Raw genomic sequence first — 21,355 nt, 5'->3', positions numbered from 1 at the left:
TCTGAACTTTTCCCACACCCACTGCTTTGCCTCCCTCACGGCCGAGGCCGCAGCCCTTCGGGCCTGTCGGTACCTTGCAACTGCTTCCGGAGACCTCCAGGACAACAAATCCCCGAAGGCCTCTTTCTTCAGTCGGACGGCTTCCACCACGGTGTTCGAGGGTTACCACCCCTTGCGGCACCTAAAACCTTGAGGCCGCAGCTCTCCACCGCGGCTTCGGCAATGGAAGCTTTGAACATTGCCCACTCCGGTTCAATGTCCCTAACCTCCGCAGGGATGCGTGAAAAGCTCCGCCGGAGGTGTGAGTTGAAGATCTTGTGGACAGGGACCTCCTCCAAATGTTCCCAGTTCACCCGCACTACTCGCTTGGGCTTCCCAGGTCTGTCCAGAGTCTTTCCCCACCCCCTGACCCAACTCACCACCAGATGGTGATCGGTTGACAGCTCTGCCCCTCTCTTCACCCGAGTGTCCAAAACATATGGCCTCAGATCCGACGACACGATTACAAAATCGATCATCGACCATCGGCCTACGGTGCTCTGGTACCACGTACACTTATGAGCATCCTTATGTTCGAACATGGTGTTTGTTATAGATAATCCATGACTAGCACAGAAGTCTAATAACAAACATCCACTTGAGTTCAGATCAGGGAAGCCATTCCTCCCAATCACGCCTTTCCAGGTGTCCCTGTCATTTCCCACGTGTGCGTTGAAGTCACCCAGCATCACTATGGAGTCCCCTACTGGGGCCCTATTCAGGACTCCATTCAGGGTCTCCAAGAAGGCGAATACTCTGAACTGCTGTTCGGTGCATATGCACAGACAACAGTCAGAGTTTCCCCCCCCACAACCCGCAGGCATAGGGAGTCTTTCCCCACCCCCTGACCCAACTCACCACCAGATGGTGATCGGTTGACAGCTCTGCCCCTCTCTTCACCCGAGTGTCCAAAACATATGGCCTCAGATCCGACGACACGATTACAAAATCGATCATCGACCATCGGCCTAGGGTGCTCTGGTACCACGTACACTTATGAGCATCCTTATGTTCGAACATGGTGTTTGTTATAGATAATCCATGACTAGCACAGAAGTCTAATAACAAACATCCACTTGAGTTCAGATCAGGGAAGCCGTTCCTCCCAATCACGCCATTGTGTGCGTTGAAGTCACCCAGCATCACTATGGAGTCCCCTACTGGGGCCCTATTCAGGACTCCATTCAGGGTCTCCAAGAAGGCCGAATACTCTGAACTGCTGTTCGGTGCATATGCACAGACAACAGTCAGAGTTTTCCCCACAACCCGTGAGGCGTAGGGAGGCTGACCCTCTAGATCCACGGGGTAAACTCCAACGTAGTGGTGCTCAGCCAGGGACTCGTGAGTATCCCCACACCCGCCCATCGCCTCACACCCTGGGAAACTCCAGAGAAGAATAGAGTCCATCCCCTATCCAGGGGTACGGATCCAGAGCCAAAACTGTGCGTCGATGTAAGCCCCACCAGATCCAACTGGTAACGCTCCACCTCCCTCACCAGTTCCGGCTCCTTCCCCCCCAGTGAGATGACATTCCACGTCCCCAGAGCAAGCCTTTGCTGCCCGGGTCTGGTCCGTCGAGGCCCACGGCCTTCACTGCCACCCATATGGCAGCGCACCCGACTCCTGCGGTTTCTCCAATGGGTGGTGGGCCCAAGGGATGTAGAGGGGGGTTTCACGTTGCTTCTTCGAGCTGTGCCCGGCCGGGCTCCGTGACAAGCCCGGCCACCCGGCGCTCGCCGACGAACCCTCCATCTGGGCCTGGCTCCAGACGGGGGCCCCGGGCTTCCTCCGGGCAGGGTAACTCCTCCTCTTTCCGTTTTTTCCATAGAGTCATTGTGAACCATTCTTAGTCTGGCCCCTCACCTGAGACCACTTTGCCTTGGGAGACCCTACCAGGAGCACATGGCTCCAGACAACACAGCCCTCAGGATCATAAGGGCACACAAACCTCTCCACCACGATAATGTGCTGGTTCCCGGAGAGGCCTAAGCCGAAGATGCGTATGTTATTTCTGCGGCTCCTCCCTTCTAAAGGAGGTGGCTTAGCTTTAGCTTTGAGTTTAGAATGTTCGTCAGCTAAAGTTGCATACTTAGACTCTAGGGTTCCGATACTCAAGCTGCTCGTGTCCGCATTTGTTTCAAGTGAGAGAAGTCTCTGTTCGTGGTCATTGACAGTTGTACATAATGTGTCCAGTCTCGCCTCAATGGTGGAAAATGCCGATTTAAATTCTGAAGACAATGCCGCTCTGTGTTCTTCCAGCAGTGTCGTCAGAGTTGTCATATCTGTTAAGCTCACACCAGCCTGTGCTTCGTCTTTCTTAACTTCGTCTTTCTTAGTGCTGTGTTTAGATTTCAAAGCCATTTTCATCCAGAGCGTTACAAAGTAATAAGCTTAAGAAACTGTGTTATTAAGTCATTAATGGGCCAAAAAAAGAAACTTTAAAATAAAAAATGTGGGAGCGCGATCGAGATGCACCTACTCACCACACATGCCAACCGGAAGTCCTGTTTCACATTTTTAAACATTAATTTAATGCCTCGCCATAGCAACACTGTTTGATATATCAAAAATCTGTTCACAATTTAGCATTTTCAATGTCTTGGCATAATGTTGTCTAAATGTGAATCATGAATCCCAGAGGAAGAGTATTTAAAAGTTCAAAAAATAAAAAATGTTCGACTTCCTGTTGTGCGAAGCTAATAACTATTATTATGAAAGTTGTCTGGCTTGATGAGAACTATTCATGTACAAATTTTGGTGACTGTAGGTGAAAATGGGGATGTTACAGAGACCATCTTACATACCCATTTTAAAGGGGGTGCTACAGAGCCCCCCACGCCCATGCGTGAACTTTTGCATAGCCTTTATGGCAAAAGACTCTGATGTGTGTGAAAAATTTCATGAACTTTTAAGCATGCAAAGTGCCTCAAACACCCAAATATAGGATGAAAGGAATAACAATTAATGTGTTGCCATGGCATCAGTATTTAAGATATAACATTTTCTACATTCACATTTTAGCATCTACAGTGTTTTGGCATGATGTTGTACACATTTGGTGCCAGTCACATGAATTCTAGGAGGAGTATTTAAAAGTTCAAAGCCTGTGATTTTCAGAAAATCAAAAATGGCTGACTTCCTGTCGGGTGGAGTTAATGACTGTGAGAATTTAATTTGTTCAGCTTGATGAAAACTATAAATGTACCAATTTTGGTGTAGGTGAAAATGGGGTACTACAGAGCCCCCCTTACATGCCCATTTTCAAGGGGGCACTATTCACGCTATTCATGTTAAGTAGGCTACCCCAATAGTACCAAAATTATTGAAAAGAATGATAATAATAATAAGAATAATAAGAATAATAATAAGCCTTAGAAGAACAATAGGGCCTCCACACTTTCAATGCTTGGGCCCTAATAAAGAATGGCAAATGTATGATGTTAATTGCATCTTGTTGTTAGTATAGAAGATTTTTATATCAAAACATAGAAAATTATTAACATAGAATATCCTAGACTTTGTGTGACCCAGGAGAGGGCATATGTGGTTAACAGAAGTGTGGACTTTATGCAACCCAGAAAAGGGCATATGAGGTAACTAAAAATGCTAAGTTGTAGCAGAGACAATGATGCAAGAAAGCACTGGGAACACAGCAAGATTAAAGATGAACACAACCAATGATCAAAATGACCGTAATATGTTCAGATTGTTATATTTTATTTACTCAAAATGATGCTTTTGTTAAATGAATTAAAAGGTTATTGTTTAAAAAGAATTAGAAGCCAGATTCCCACCATTAAAAAGACATCAGAGGCTCTGTGATATAATGGTTGAAGACGTCAGAGGCTCTGTGAAATAATGGTGGCGGACAGTATCCAGTGGCTACAAAAAGTAATAAGGCGTAAATATGTGGTCATGCTAGATAACAAACTGTATGAAATATGAGGGTTTTGACCATGAGAGTCAGATCTCAGCTGACATCTCGGGTTTGTTGGTTTTCTCAATAAACTCTATCCTTTGGCACCTGGAACTCCTGAATTTGAGAGTTTTCTTACTGAGAGTGAAGAGAAGTTCTCCATGCTCCATGACACTAGGCATTTACCGAGATAATACTCTAAAGGCTCCTTGCTACACTGAGTCAAATGAAAGAAACCAGAAATCTCTACAATGCTCTGGTGAAGAGATATGTGATTTGTTTCTTGGTTGCTAAGTAACACCATCTGGTTGCTAGGCAGTTACCAAGGTGATAATCAAAAGGCTCCTTGCTATCCTGTGTCCAATGAATTAAACCAGAAATCTCTACAATGTTCTGGTGAATATATACGCAATTTGATTCTTGGTTGCTAAGTAACACCATCTAGTTGCTAGGCTGTTACCAAGGTTATACTGAAAAGGCTCCTTGCTACCCTAAATAAAATGAACAAAATCAGAAGTTTGTATGATTTTCTGTTGCAGGCATATATGTTTTGATACTTTGTTGCTAGGATAACCCCATTTGGTTGCTAGGAAGTTACCAAGGTGATCCTCAATAGGTTCCTTGCTACCCTGAGTCAAATGAATGAAACCAGAAATCTCTACAATATTTTGGTGAACATATATGTGATTTGTTACTTGGTTGCTAAGTAACTCCATCTGATTGCTAGGCAGTTACCAAGGTGATACTGAAAAGGCTAGTTGCTACCCTAAATAAAATGAACAAAATCGGAAGTCTTTATGATTTTCTGTTGCAGAGATACATATTTTGATACTTTGTTGCTAGGATAATCCCATCTTGTTGCTAGGCAGTTACCAAGGTGATCCTCAATAGGCTGCTTGCTACCCTGAGGCAAATGAAAGAAACCAGAATTATTTATGATGTTCTGGTGCAGAGATGTGTAATTTGTTACTTGGTTGCTAGGGTAACCCCACCTGGTTGCTGGACAGTTACCAATGTGATACTCAAAAGGCTCCTTGCTACCCTGAGACAAATAAATGAAACCGGATGTCTCTACAATGTTCTGGTGCAGAGATCATTTAATTTGTTACTTGGTTGCTAGGGTAACCCCATCTGGTTGCTAGGAAGTTACCAAGGTGATACTCAAAATATTCCTTGCTACCCTGAGTCCAAGGAATGAAACCAGAAGTCTGTATGACATTCTGGTCCTGAGATTCCCATCTAAGCATTTTGAATGGAAGTCAATGGGATTGGTTACAAGGGTGCTCCAAATGGTGGCTAGGGTATGGCTAAGTAGTTTGCATGATGATAATTGAAGAATGTTTGCTCACCCAAGTAAAACAAGCCAACTGTATTTCTCTAGGACATTCTAATCCAAAGATATCAATCTCAGCCATTTTGAATGTAAGTCAATGGGGTTTGGTTGCTAGGGTGCTCTAAATGGTTGCTAGGCCATGGCTAAGTAGTTTACATGATGATAGCTGAAGTCTGATTGCTCATCCAAATAAAACAAGCAAACTGTCATTTCTCTAGGATATTCAGATCCTAAGATATCACTCTCAGCCATTTTAAATGGAAGTCAATGGGGTTTGGTTACTAGGGTGATCTAAATGGTGGCTAGGGCATGGCTAAGTAGTTTCTATGAGGATGCCTGAATATTGATTGCTCACCCAAGTAAAACAAGCCAATTTTTGTGTCTCTAGGACATTCTGATTCAAAGATATCCCTCTCAGTCATTTTGAATGGAAGTCAATTAAGTTTGGTTGCTAGGGTGCTCTAAATGGTTGCTAGGGCATGGCTAAGTACTTTGCATTATGACCATTAAGGGATGTAGAAATGAGCATGAGTGAAATGAGTGAAAATCGAGCTAAAAATTGTGTAGTGTAAACTCGGCATTAGCAAATAGGCAGATTTTTCAGGAGGAGGTAATTTTTCATATTGCAATTAATAAAATATGATTAAAAACATACATATCAAATTCGGAAATACATAACATATTATAATGCCTTTGTTTTCATATCTCTTCATATCTCACTTCTCATGTGTACTCTCTTGTGAAACGTAATTTGGAGTCCAGGCAGAGTCGTCGGGGATTCATCAATAGTGAAATGTTTTGTAATGTGTTCACCCATGTCCCCGATTTGTTGTGTAATTTGAAAATGCTATGACTTCCATGACAAGACAAACAGTTGTGTAATATGAACGGTACCAAGATTCGACATCTTTGAAAGGCATGTAGTGTGTAGGAGGCATAAGCAGACACTTTTATCCAAAGCAACTGGCAAACAGAAGCTATTCTTCTGAGATATTGAGAATATAAAAGCTGTTCATTTAATCATTTATTTGTCTGATTTACAGAGAGTTGCTGAATGGCAAAATATTTCAGTGTTAACTGTTAGTACTATTTGAAGACATTTCTTGTCCTGGTGCTCTCTCTGGTGGACAGCATATTTATCTACAATTACAGCATTATTACAGTTTAAAAAAAATTGCTATTTCTTATGTTATAGTTCTGCCAAATTCATAAAAACTGGCATGTTACCTTAGAATGTTCTCAGAAAGTTTTGATAAGTTTTAATTTTTCACTCACAAGATACAAGCCAGTTAGTAATTATAGGCCACACCTAAAAACATAATCACTTATATCTTTAAAACGAGTTGACAGATGGATCCCTCGCGGCCTTGCCTACCCAAGAATTCATTGTGCACCAGTGACGACAGGATTATTTTGAGAGAAATTGCCAAATTACACTTTTAAACGTAAGTATTGGGTTTCAACTTACTCAAATATCTAATGGTACAAATGTAAAAAAAAAAAAACTATAAAGTGGTTCAAATGTTGACTTATATCTTACTAAGATGCGTATGGAGCCTTTGAATTGGGACATAGCCATTGTGTGTATGTGTGAAACACAATGTGATTACAGAGGCGTAAAACTCGTTCTGTTTGCATTTTTTTTTTTTACTGTTACCTCAGGTTGAGCTCATACAAATGTGTACTGAGTTTGGTGAAAATATCTCATTTCGTTCGGGCATTATAGCCATTTTAGTGTCTAACGTTATGGCACCCCTTAGTGACTGTAAGCTCTCCTTGAGGGAGACAAAGTACAGCACTGTGGAAAAGGAGCATCTGGCCATCAAGTGGGCAGTCCTCACTCTCCGGTACTACCTGCTGGGGCGGCCTTCACCCTCTGTTTGGATCACGCCCCACTCCAATGGCTCCACCGCATGAAGGATACCAACGCTCAGATCACCCGGTGGTATCTTGCTCTCCAGCCCTTTAAATTCAAGGTGGTCCACAGACCACCTTGAATAGGTGCAGATGGCTGTCGCCGACTTGCATTCTAGAAATGGGGGGGGAGTGGTAGGCAGGCCGGATGGCTCCCTGGGCTGAGTCGGGCAGTGGGGATATGTGGCAGCGGGGGTGTGGTCGAGCTCCCATCCAGAGAGAGAGAAAGCGGTAAGGGCACTTGCACCTGAGCTAAATTATGTCTAACACCTGTCTCTAATTCCAGTGAGCATGGGGAGATCGGCATAAAAACGGCCAAGCCACCGCCAGACGAGAGAGAGAGAATGACACAAGTGACCAGTGACTGGCGTGTCTTATTGAGTGTTTTATGATATTAAACTAATTATATTGATATTGACAAAGTACTTGTTGTGAAGTTGAGGAAGTTTGTGTTACACTGATCTGATTAAACTGAGAAAAGCACAGAGAAGAGTGCACGTAGGGTGTAGAAGCCAGAGAAATAAAGAGCCTTACTTAACTGCATCACTGCTCTCCGTCTTCTCCCTTCCATCTCTGAGCTTGAACGTGTTACAAGCCGACTTCCAAAATGGCCGACATAGGAATATTTCATATTGTTGGACTCGCTATACCCCACTGAATCTAATGAGACCAATTTGATGATTTTATGACAAACTGCTCAGAAGTTATAAGCAAACATTAATTTTTTCATATCTTGTGACCAGTAGGGGGCAGTGTGCCAAAACGCTGCATGTTACCTCTGAGCCTAATGGTGATGACACGTATAAAATTTCATCCCAATCCCTCAAAGCGTTGCAGAGATACAGCCTCAAGTTCAATTTTGTGTGCTCCGTTGAAGTGCCATACAAAAGCGGTATGGTTTATCAAAATTCGAATAGAGGGTTTGAGGTAGAGATTTCTGTGGTGACACATCAGTCTGTCCTCTATCTGTGTGCCAAATTTCATAACTTTCCCGCAAGCAGTTCTATGGGCTGCCATAGACTCAAGAGTGGAAGAAGAAGAAAACGAAAATAATTGGGGTCTTTCACCCCTTCGGGGCTTGACCCCTAATAATAAAATTTGAACAATTACAATAGGGTTTCAGCTCTAAGCACTTGAAACCCTAATACAAATCTTAACAATTACAATGGGGTTTCAGCGCTAAGCGCCTGAACCCCTAATAAAAATCATAACAATTACAAAAGGGTTTCAGCGCTAAGTGCTTGAACCCCTAAAAATCTTAACAATTACAATAGGGTTTCAGTGCTAAGCAATTGAACGAAAACAATAGTGGTCTCTTGCTCCTTCTGGGCTTGACCCCTAAATATAGCTGCAAGCAGCGATACTGGGATCAAGCTAATTATTGGCACCATGAGCAGCAAAAGCTTCATGACATGTTTTAGGTTAGAATCCGATGAAAAGTGTATGCGGAGTTAGAAAAAGTAAACTTTCAATCATAAAAAAGCAGTTATTTTAAAAATAACAAAAAATAGCTAGTTATTATAATTTTTTTTCCAGTTTTTGGCACTGTTCTGAAACTGCTGAGGTACTATCTGGGGATGATGGTTATCATGCAGGAAAGCATTCAAGAGTTATAAGCAAAAATAGCAATTTTTATCTCCTGACCAGTAGGGGGCAGTGCACCAAAATGTTGCAGGTAACCTCAGGGCCTAATGGTGATAACACATACCAAGTTTCGTCCCAATCTTTCAAAGCGTTGCGTGAGATACAGCCTCAAGTTCAATTTTGTGCATTCTTCATCAAATTCATTGAAGCACAATTTGAAAATGGTATGGTTTATCAAAATTCTGTTAATAACTTGTCATGAGTGCCTCTAGATCAGGGGTGCCCACACTTTTTTGCATGATAATCTACTTTTAAATGGCCAACTCAATAAGATCTACCAACTAAAAAAAAACACAATTTCATTTTTTTTTTTTAAATGTTTGTTGGGACTACTGCATGTATCCCTACATGGAATTAATCTTGCAATTAATTAAAAATATATATATGTAATAATGTTCAATGTTGATATCATTCAGTTTTAACACTAAACCCAAAACACCTATAGCACAATAGATTACAATAGCCAGGGCATTTACCTTATTCTGATGATTTGCACTAAATGGAATCAGACAGTAGCTACTGGTAGCTAGTCTCAAACACTGCTAGCTTCGCAATTTCGCGCTCTGTTCTCAGAAGCCCTTGGAAGGCCTGAACCTAGTTGTCATGGCAACTGAATAAACAAAAATCTCACCTGGTCAAAATTTACTTGTCAAGTGCAAGTCAGACAGAAACCAAAATAAGGAAAGACATTATATATTTTTTTTTATTAAAATGTAACGAAAGCACATTTAAATTTCGTGCGATCTACCAGCATTGCCTTTGCGATCGACTGGTAGATCGCGATCGACGTATTGGTCACCCCTGCTCTAGAAGATGCAGGACAATTTTCATGCAAATCAGGCAAAACGGCCTAGAATAAGTTCGAAAAAGTAGGTGTTTTAGAAAATTCTAAATGGCGGAAAACATTTCATGATGGAAAATGACGGCTTGAATCAAGGAATCAGAGGAAATTGGAATTTCGTTTCTAGGCCTCACGGTTCAAAAGTTATTAACATAAACGTTAGGGCAGTTGGTTTGAGGTAGAGATGCCAAATTTGCTGTGGTAACAGATCAGACTGTCCTCTATCAGTGTGCCAAATTTCATAACTTTCCCGCAAGCGATTCTATGGGCTGCCATAGACTCAAGAGTGTAATAATAATAATAATAATAATAATAATAATAATAATAGGAACCTTCGGTGCTTGAACCCCTAATAATAAACAGAAAATCGGAACAAATAAAACACCATGACGTGGCAATGAGGATGTTCATGTACAATACAATAAATTGAGCTAAATACCAGCACTCCAGTTACAACGTTCAATTCCTCTGTGTGTGTGTGTGTGTGTGTGTGTGTGTGTATGCACTCAAATGTTTTGTCTTTTGTAGTTACATGACAACCTGTAATTTGTAACCAAAACATCATACCTTTTAGCCAACAGACTTGCTTTAAAGTAAAAAAAAGAAAAACAGACACTCTTTAAAACCTATTTACCTCAAAATGCCTTGATATAACTCAATAAAAATGTGTCAACTAAATGACAAAAAATATTTAATCAAATGAGATATCATCATTTATACTAATTTGCATGTTTATCCAAACCCAAACAACTGACTTCTGTGAGAGGAACTCAAAAGGAGATGTCAGGAGTAATGATAGGGACTGACAGCCTCACTTTCATTTCAGCATCATTAGAACCATCTATATTTTACAATGTATTCTCATATTCCACAGAAGAAACTAAATAGTACATGACAGAATTTTCATTTTTAAGTAAGTCAACCCAAAGGCAATGTTATGGTTTGTTTAAATTTTGTATTGCACATTTATTTCAATACATGACATTGAGATGACAACTTAAAATAAATCTGACATAACAGAAAAATAAACAATCTAATATTACACATTTTAAAAGGTGTCCTGTATTGGAGCTGGAACCACTGAGTTTTGGAGCAGGTGAGACCAGAGCTCAAAGTTGATGGCCAGTGAACGGGAAACATCTGAAAAAGTCTGAGTCAATTTGTATTTTAGAAAGGGCCAATGTAATAGTACCTCTTAAAACATTCAGACAAAAGTGCTAAAATGCAAAAATCTAATAAATAATACCTTATAACTGCTTTTATTAAATACATTAACATATTGTGAAACCAAATCAATGTCATAGCAGATCTTGTACACTGTGTAATATAGGGTATTAATTTATGGTTTGTGCTCCTAAGATCATCTAATATGATTCATGTTTTATAAAGACACCATCTGTACTACTGATCTTTTGTAGTGTCTATTTGGATCTGCCACATAACATTAAGAGTAAACATTTTGATGACACATTTCAGTCAAGAAACTTGGTTAAAATTAAAATAGCAGACTCATACAGTCAGCCAGGTTAGCTATAAAGTTAATGATCAGGATACTCTACAAATGGGCAATTTTCAGCTATCAACATTTAACAAGACACTACATGTTTATAACTGAGAGAAAATGATACAAACCTTAAATCACAGTATTCCTCTGATGATGTGTGTTTCTTTAAAAGTGGCCTTGGAGCTTATCTGTGTATGCTTGATTCCATGCTTATGAGAGCTGTGGCTCTGGTCTGCCCTGATAGTAAAACGAAGCGTAATTGTTTGAAGATAGAATGTGCTATGATTGGTCCGAGTAATGTGGCCATTATCTGATTAGATTGAGTGGAGTCCACCTATTTATAGATTTGTGCGCATGTCTTGACACTAGATTTGTTTCAAAATCTACAAAAGCTTAGGCTATAGCCATCCGCTAAGGCACAAAAAGTAATTCACAAATTAATGCTGCACAGAGTTGTGTTTATGAGTTAAAAAATATATTTGTTTACAAATTTGATTTATTTGTGAATTCGCTTTATTTTTGTGAAACTCCTTACATTTATTTGTGAACCAACTTTCTATTTGTGAATCTCTATACATTTGTTTGTAAATATGCAACAATTCCATCTCCATCCATATATTTCATATAGAACATAAACACTGCCCAGTGAAATCCTTTACACAAGGCATAGCAAAACTTAGCTGGCTCTGCTCTATTGTGAACGCGGATGTGATCAGTTTTGCTGAGCCTCAATCGGGTTAGGACAAAGGATTTCAAGGCCACTTTGTAAGTCCTAAAATTCTGGAAATGTTTATCCAATATTGTTAAAAAATATATTTTATTAACAATGAATATACGTCAGTTTTGCTATAGATCTGTTGTTGTTTGTTTAAACGCATGGGTTTCTGTTATTGACGTTAGCTAGCTAAGCTAGCCGGCTTGCTTTCGCGAAAATATTTCGCCATGTTGAAAGACAATATGAAATCATATTTGCTAAATGACGGGAAAATATATTTTTGTTTGTGTGAGTGTCTTACAAACAGCGTTCGATGAATAGTTTTAGATAACTACCCAGTTGGCTGTTGCAGCCGAGCAGCTCGAATAATGACACATTTGAGTAAGTCCTGAAGATATGTGTTTTCATATTACAATTAAAAAGAGAATTTAAACAGTTTTAAGAAAACTCAACTGCTACTTTTTCAGGGTTTTTGCAAAACGAATTGTCAAAAACTTGTGCTTGAAAAGACTTCCTCGCAGTTATGGAATGATATTAATCTCATTATTATTAATGAATGCACACACAATTATTCATGTACTAGATACATTTTGTTAATGTATTTTACTAAACACAAACAAATGCCATTTGATTTGAATCTGTGGAATTCGGGATTGAATGATTGTGCAGCGATTTGTACAAATACAGACATGTTTGCAAATAAACATGGTCTGTTCTACATTAATAAATCAAAAATTGCTCATGCAAAAATGAATCCGTGCATTTGTGGATCAGAAGACACGCGTGCATTTATTGACATCTTGTTCGAATCGATCATGTTCGGTTCATTTGGATTTTGAGACTTCCTTTTCGCAGTTTACAGCATTCCACCCACACATACACACACACAACTAACGAACAAGCCAGTGCTATTCATTAACGTGAACACGATTCGTAAATGTGTGTCACTATACAATGAAACAAATGCTTTTCAACCGGTGTCTGTAGAATTAAGAATTACATAAATGTGCAGCAATTTGTACAAATAAAGTCATGTTTGTGAGTATAAATGTTCTGCTTTGTATTAAAGTGTGACAATTTCCGCGTGCAAAAAGGAATCCGTGCATTTCTGGATCAGGCGACACGCGTGCATTTATTGATTCCTTGTTCGAGTCGATCCTGTTCGGTTCATTTGGATTTTGAGACTTTCTTTCCGCACTTTCAGCATTGAGGATCCACACGCAACTGAAAGGCAAGGCAGGCAGCTACCACTAGATGGCAGTCGCAGAGAATTACCGAGTTGGCCTGCCCTGGTTTGAGAACAGGTGATAATGGACATTTTGGCATTCTCCGAAGAACCTTTAAAACATGGATAATACCATTTTAAACCAACAAGCTGGTTGGGTAAGTAACACTAATCTTTTTTAATTTTTTTATTTTATTGCATACTGAAAAGAAGAAAAAAAGTAACTTCCTATAGACTAGCAAGTTAAAAACAATGTACATTTGATATATTTGACATATTAATTACATTTTATAAATATTCATTTGATGAGATATTAACAAAAAATGTTGGCTCTTCATTATGTATGTTAGATTATTGTTTAGAGTGCGAGCTGATCAGGGAGGAGAGAATGTTGGCGTGGCTCGTCTGATGTTTTCTGTACGTGGAAAAACTGCAAGAAAAACAAAACTAAGGACACTTGTGACAAATGTCAAAAGGTAGTGTGTGGGATCTACACATGGAAGGTAGAGAGTACATGTGTTGAGTAATCGATCCACAAGGGTCAGTGAATGATGTGCGGGGTTTGCCCCCAAAACAGCCAGATGCCTTATTCAAGTGAGCCCACTTTTAGGAGAATTCGTTCATAATGATTTTACAGCATACTATTTTCATTATAGTTTTACAGCATGATAATTTTTTCTAAATCAGTTCGTTTTCCCACAGTTTAGCGAATGTTCATATTCTTTATTAACTGTTTTGGCCATTTTGGGTTTGGCCTATATGTGTTTCATACATGTCTAAGGTTTTTACTATGCATTGAAATACACATTGGTGATGTTTTTATAAGCTATTGTATTGATTTGTTTTTATTTTACAAAGAAAATAATTTAATATAAATAATCAAAGTTGCATCTGTAATCAGCTACAATAGCAAGTTCTGTGATTTTCGATGAACTAATACATTTTCACATTCATTAGAATTAAAATTTCGTGTCCTGGTGTTTATTATTAATATAACAGATTAATTTATTCATGGATTTAGATTCCAGTGGTGGCTGCATAGGATTGTTTCCAATTCGTGTTGTCCTAACATTTCCAATAACTCCAGAGCATTGTAAAGTCCAAAAGTCAACATGTTTTGAAAAAATATAGATATTATATAATAATTTAATAATTTCCCAAATTCACAACATGTTTTTATCTAACGAAATATTCCGCCTCAATCCGTGTTTGTTGGCGTTTAGACTTTCAAAAACATTTTCACTGTGGTGAAAAAACTTGATGGCCACAAAGCGAGGCGCGCACCTTCCGAGGCAGTCTAGCAGCTAATATATATATATTTTTTGTATAGTCTAGCACTATTATATATTACAAAAAAAGATTGTATTATATTGGACTATCTACGTTCGCTTGGCGCGCCGTGCTCCATTTAATCCATATTATTCTATTTTATTCTAATTGAGGATTTTGTTCGAGGATTTTGACATTTTTTAGGGTGATGACGTCATAAAATATGACGACAGACATTAGAAGCTTCATTCTAAAACCTCAATAGAAGTGTCGAATGTAAATATGACATGACATTTGGTACAGTCTAGCATGAACGGTCAAAATGACCGCTATGGCCAACAAACATGGATTGAGGCGGAATATTTCATTAGATAAAAACATGTTGTGAATTTGGGAAATTATTAAATCTATATTTTTTCAAAACATGTTGACTTTTGGACTTTACAATGCTCTGGAGTTATTGGAAATGTTTGGACAACACAAATTGGAAACAATCCTATGCAGCCACCACTGGAATCGAAATCCATGAATAAATTAATCTGTTATATTAATAATAAACACCAGGACACGAAATTTAAATTCTAATGAATGTGAAAATGTATTAGTTCATCGAAAATCACAGAACTTGCTATTGTAGCTGATTACAGATGCAACTTTGATTATTTATATTAAATTATTTTCTTTGTAAAATAAAAACAAATCAATACAATAGCTTATAAAAACATCACCAATGTGTATTTCAATGCATAGTAAAAACCTTAGACATGTATGAAACACATATAGGCCAAACCCAGAATGGCCAAAACAGTTAATAAAGAATATGAACATTCGCTAAACTGTGGGAAAACGAACTGATTTAGAAAGCAATATTTGTTTTACTGTGAGCAAAAATATCATGCTGTAAAACTATAATGAAAATAGTATGCTGTAAAATCATTATGAACGAATTCTCCTAAAAGTGGGCTCACTTGAACAAGGCATCTGGCTGTTTTGGGGGCAAACCCTGCACATCATTCACTGACGCTTGTGGATCGATTACTCAACACTTGTACTCTCTACCTTCCATGTGTAGATCCCACACACTACCTTTTGACATTTGTCACAAGTGTCCTTAGTTTTGTTTTTCTTGCAGTTTTTCCACGTACAGAAAACATCAGACGAGCCACGCCAACATTCTCTCCTCCCTGATCAGCTCGCACTCTAAACAATAATCTAACATACATAATGAAGAGCCAACATTTTTTGTTAATATCTCATCAAATGAATATTTATAAAATGTAATTAATATGTCAAATATATCAAATGTACATTGTTTTTAACTTGCTAGTCTATTGGAAGTTACTTTTTTTTCTTCTTTTCAGTATGCAATAAAAGAAAAAAAGAAAAAAGATTAGTGTTACTTACCCAACCAGCTTGTTGGTTTAAAATGGTATTATCCATGTTTTAAAGGTTCTTCGGGAGAATCCCAAAATGTCCATTATCACCTGTTCTCAAACCAGGGCAGGCCAACTCGGTAATTCTCTGCGACTGCCATCTAGTGGTAGCTGCCTGCCTTGCCTTTCAGTTGCGTGTGGATCCTCAATGCTGAAAGTGCGGAAAGAAAGTCTCAATCCAAATGAACCGAACAGGATCGACTCGAACAAGGAATCAATAAATGCACGCGTGTCGCCTGATCCAGAAATGCACGGATTCCTTTTTGCACGCGGAAATTGTCACACTTTAATACAAAGCAGAACATTTATACTCCCAAACATGACTTTATTTGTACAAATTGCTGCACATTTATGTAATTCTTAATTCTACAGACACCGGTTGAAAAGCATTTGTTTCATTGTATAGTGACACACATTTACGAATCGTGTTCACGTTAATGAATAGCACTGGCTTGTTCATTAGTTGTGTGGGTGTATGTGTGGGTGGAATGCTGTAAACTGCGAAAAGGAAGTCTCAAAATCCAAATGAACCGAACACGATCGATTCGAACAAGATGTCAATAAATGCACGCGTGTCTTCTGATCCACAAATGCCCGGATTCATTTTTGCATGAGCAATTTTTGATTTATTAATGTAGAACAGACCATGTTTATTTGCAAACGTCTGTATTTGTACAAATCGCTGCACAATCATTCAATCCCGAATTCCACAGATTCAAATCAAATGGCATTTGTTTGTGGTTAGTAAAATACGTTCACAAAATGTATCTAGTACATGAATAATTGTGTGTGCATTCATTAATAATAATGAGATTAATATCATTCCATACGCAGTGTACTAGCAAACGACAACAACACATAATTAAGATTAACTGCCATCTCTCAATATTTCTTCGATTGCTTATTCTGTCACCGAAATGTCATAATAATGATAAATCAGATTATAGTATTGCATGTGGCTTTTGACAGTCGTTGTGTGCAGTTCTCCAGTCTGAAGGATGGTTCAGAATTACAAGCAGACCTCTGGAGCCTGTTCCCCAACTAACACTGAGGAACTACTCACACCAGCACATAAGGAAAATGTGCGATTTATTCATTACAGTAAGTAATGTGCTTAATACAGGAAATCTTCACTGATGTTACTGAAAAGCCTACTTGATTTAAAACACAGCATTAATAATCAGGGAATTAACAAATATCCTGTTTTTAAGAGATGTTTTAAGTTAGAAATTATAATTGAGTTTTTATTGTCTTCATTTACAGCTTGGCAGTGTGTCATGAGGGAAATGCAAACCTGTCAGGGAAATGAAAACAGTAACCAGGGACCTCAGAAGTATGTGGAGAGGACACCAAACACTGCACTGACCTGTATGTTAATCTTATGTTTCTCAGAATAGGTAGTTTAGAGAGAAAAAATAATAAACATTGTGTTTGGGTAAATTAAAACTTGTAGGTTTACATTTTCTGTAAGACATTTTCTTAAGGACTCACCTGAAACAGTGTTGGAAAAAAAAATGCATGCATGCTCTATAACTCAGTATGTTTCCATCTTTCAGCTTTTACACCAGTGGACTTGAATGATGTCAAGAGGAAAAACACACAAGACTCAAAAAAGTCTTTATGAAACCAGTGGATCAGAGCTTTGCTATCCAACATATAGACTTATACAGAATTAACCTCTTGCCTGGTGCACTGATGTTATTCATGGGTAAAGTCCCTTTACTTGCCTATGATCCTTGTCTATATTCAAGTGATCAGCATTGTTCACTGATCCTAACTTTGTTTCAAATAAGGACAAATGATGCTCCAAATTTAGAAACTTTTTTTTTTTTTAATTATCATTATTAATTCCAAACTTTTCTCTTACTGCATACTTGACTTGGCATATGCGTGCCAAAATGAATGTGATGTGAATTTTTTTTAACCTGCCCAACAAAATTATTAATGTAACTGCCCAAAAAACAAAAAAACAGTATTTTCCTGCAATATATTAGTTTCAGATGTTGCAGGCCTTTGATGCAGAAAACATACAGTATAGGGGAGAGTGGGGTAAGATGTTCCCATGAGTAAGCTGTATATTTAGTGTTTTAATTTATCCTGGATATATAAACGGCCTGGGAAAACAAAAAATTGGATTTTCGATTTAAATAAGCAGACACTTAAGAGCCTATGGCTGGATCATTATTGCAGTGATTAATATGTTTCAGCTGGCAACAATTCTATTAACTCTAAATGATGCAGTGTGTAGCTTCTCATTTCTTAAACGACAATGTCGGAATACGTATCCAGTGGTCGTGGAAAAGATGTTAAAAAAAAAAAAAAAAGATGTTACAATTTGCCCTACTGATGCAGGGCAAATTGTTGACCTGCATCAATCAAAGAAAACTACAACAACGAGATTGCTAAAATCACTGGAATTGGGTTAAGAAGTGTCCAACACATTATTAAAACCTGGAAGTATAGTGGTGAACCATCAGCTTTATAGAAGAAATGTGGTCGTAAAAAAATCTTGAATGATTGTGATCGGAGATCACTAAAACTCTTGGTCACATCGTAAAAAAATCTACAGTTAAACTCAAGGCTTTGTTTAATAGTGAAAGCAAGAGTATTTCCCCACACACAATGCGATGAGAATTTACAGGATTGGAACAGATGTGTGGCCACAAGAAAGTCACAGGATTGGGACTAAACATCTGTGTGGCCACAAGAAAGCCTCTTGTTAGTGAGCCTAATCAGAAAAAAATGACTTAAATTTGCTGTGGAGCATAAAGATTGGACTGTGGAGCAATGGAAAAAGGTCATGTGGTCTGAGTCCAGATTTAACCTATTCCAAAACGATGTGAATGTCAGGGTTAGAAATTAAGCGATGCACCCGTCATGCATAGTGCCCACTGTACAAGCCTCTGGAGGAAGTGTTATGATCTGGGGTTGCTTCAATTGGTCAGGTATAGGCTCAGCAACCTTATGCGGCAAAAATGAAGCCAGCTGACTACCTAAATGTACTGAATGACCAGGTTATCCCATCAATGGATTGTTTCTTCCCTGATGGCATGGGCATATTCGAGGATGACAATGCCAAGATTCATCGGGCTCAAATTGTGAAAGAGTGGTTAAGGGAGAAGGAGGAATCATTTTCACACATGAGTTGGCCACCACAGAGTCTTGACTTTAACCCCAGTGTGTGGGATGTGCTGGAGAAGACATTATGGAGTGGCTCGACTCTCCTGTCATCAAAACGAGATCTCTGCCAAAAATGAATACAACTTTGGATGGAAATAAATGTTATGACGTTGCATAAGGTTGTCGAAACAATGCCACTACAAAAAAACTAATTTTAAACCCAAATTTGACATAAGAAATACAACTAATACAGCAACTGGAAACACAGTTACAATTTCCATACTTCATTAATAGAAAAACTGTTCTTACAAAAAGAAATGTTTGAGTACCAAATTAGCACATTAGAATAATTTCTTAAGGATTATGTAACTCATCATAATTTGTTTAGTAAACTGGGAAAAAATACTGCTGAAAATGTGGCTTTGCCATCATGGGTAAAAATAGAATTTTGAAATTAAGTTGCAACAATATGTTTTTGGCAGTATTTTTGATCAATTTAATGCATCCTTGGTGAACAGAAACATCAGTTTCCTTACAAAACTGTCTTTTAAATAGTAGCGTATTTAAAGTTCAGAATGACTAAATTAAGTACAAAATGTTGGTTGCATCAACAAGGGCTCAACTTGCCTCCAACATTATTTTTATTCTCTGAAATATAAAATATTAGTTTCAAATAGCACTTTTGCATATTTTTATTTCTTAAAATCTGTTCATATTTTTTTTTACCCAACCTTATGTTGTTACACAAAACCAGATTAGGCAGAATGTTAGCCTCAGTCCCCATTCACTATCATTTTATCGAGATAAATATGCTATGAAAGTGAATGGTGACTGAGGCTAATATTCTGCCTAAAATATTTATGTAATCCCTTTCATATGTTTTACGCTCCTATTTTTACTCATGTCATAGATGTTATCATTTGATATAATTTCAGTCTTGAGGAGACATTTTAAAATTGTTATGTGCACAAGTGTACCTCAGCACCTCTGTATCATTTCACTTTGCCAAGAGGAAAACTGAAATACAAGATAGCTCATTTTACCCCACTCTCTCCCATGGTTTCATAAACTACATATACAAATAGTTCAACCAATCTTGTTTTTGTAGTTTGTCAAATGGTTGCAAAATAGTCCTGATGTACCTGCAATAGAACATCAACTGGTATGGCTGGCTTATCAATAAAAACTCATTGGACCTAAGAAATGGAGGAAAAATGTGTGGAACATTGGCAGGAGCACCAGCGCCTATTTGATGTGTCCTCTGAACTGTACCACAACTGGGTGGAGAAAGAGAAGAGTTGGAGAGAAATTGTCAATACTCTTGGACAGTCAGGTAAACAAATAGGTAGATTTTCAGGAGGAGGTATTTTTTCATATTGTAATAAATAAAATGCATGATTAAAACATACATATCATATTCTGAAATGATCATTCCTTTGTATTCGTATTTCGTATCACTTCTCGCGTGTACTCTGTTGTGAAACGTAATTTGGAGTCCAGGCAGAGTCGTCAGGGATTCGTCAATAGTGAAATGTTTTGCAATGTGTTCACCCCTGTTCCCGATTCGTCGTGTAATTTGAAAACGCTATGGCTTCCATGACAACACACAGTTGTGTAATATGAACAGTACCACGATCCGACGTCTTTGAAAGTCGTGTAGTGTGTAGGAGGCATAACCTGTCATTCTTTACGGTGTTAATAATTTAAAAATAGTGTCCTTTGGAATGTAGATATGTATTGTTAGCAATTTAGCAATGGTCAGTTATTATACGAGACGTCCCATACAGTATACACACCTTATATCAAACCATTTTACTGTAGCATTTTGGAGAAATGTCACATTATTCGACTTCAGAGGCCTATAAAGACCTCATTTCTAACAAGTAGAAAAAACTAATGGTCAGTTCCAAAATGCTGCAGTAAAATGGTTTGATATGAGGTGTGTATACTGTATGGGACGTCCCCTACAAGAACTGACCAGTCTTTTTTTCTACTTATTAGAAATGAGGTCTTTATGGGCCTCTGAAGTTGAATAATGTGACATTTCTCCAAAATGCTGCAGTAAACTGGTTTGATATGAGGTGTGTATACTGTATGGGACGTCCCGTATAAGAACTGACCATTATTTTTTTCTACTTATTAGAAATGAGGTATTAATGGGCCTCTGAAGTCGAATAATGTGACATTTCTCCAAAATGCTGCAGTAAAATGGTTTGATATAAATTGTGCATACTGTATGGGACGTCCCGTATAAGAACTGACCATTAGTTTTTTCTACTTATTAGAAATGAGGTCTTTATGGGCCTCTGAAGTCGAATAATGTGACATTTCTCCAAAATGCTGCAGTAAACTGGTTTGATATTAGTTGTGCATACTGTATGGGACGTCCCCTACAAGAACTG

The 21,355-nt window shown here is 38.3% G+C and overlaps 1 pseudogene; it reads left to right on the top strand.

The window, feature by feature from the left end:
- Nucleotides 1–16,831: 16,831 nt before the first annotated feature.
- LOC127646107 (coiled-coil domain-containing protein 40-like) overlaps nt 16,832–21,355 on the top strand; it is a 42,530-nt pseudogene continuing 38,006 nt past the window's right edge.

Source organism: Xyrauchen texanus, chromosome 7 (genome assembly GCF_025860055.1).
Source record: "Xyrauchen texanus isolate HMW12.3.18 chromosome 7, RBS_HiC_50CHRs, whole genome shotgun sequence".
Taxonomy (NCBI): Eukaryota; Metazoa; Chordata; class Actinopteri; order Cypriniformes; family Catostomidae; genus Xyrauchen; species Xyrauchen texanus.
Note: the sequence above shows the minus strand (reverse complement) of the source record. Positions and strands in the feature narration are given on the sequence as shown.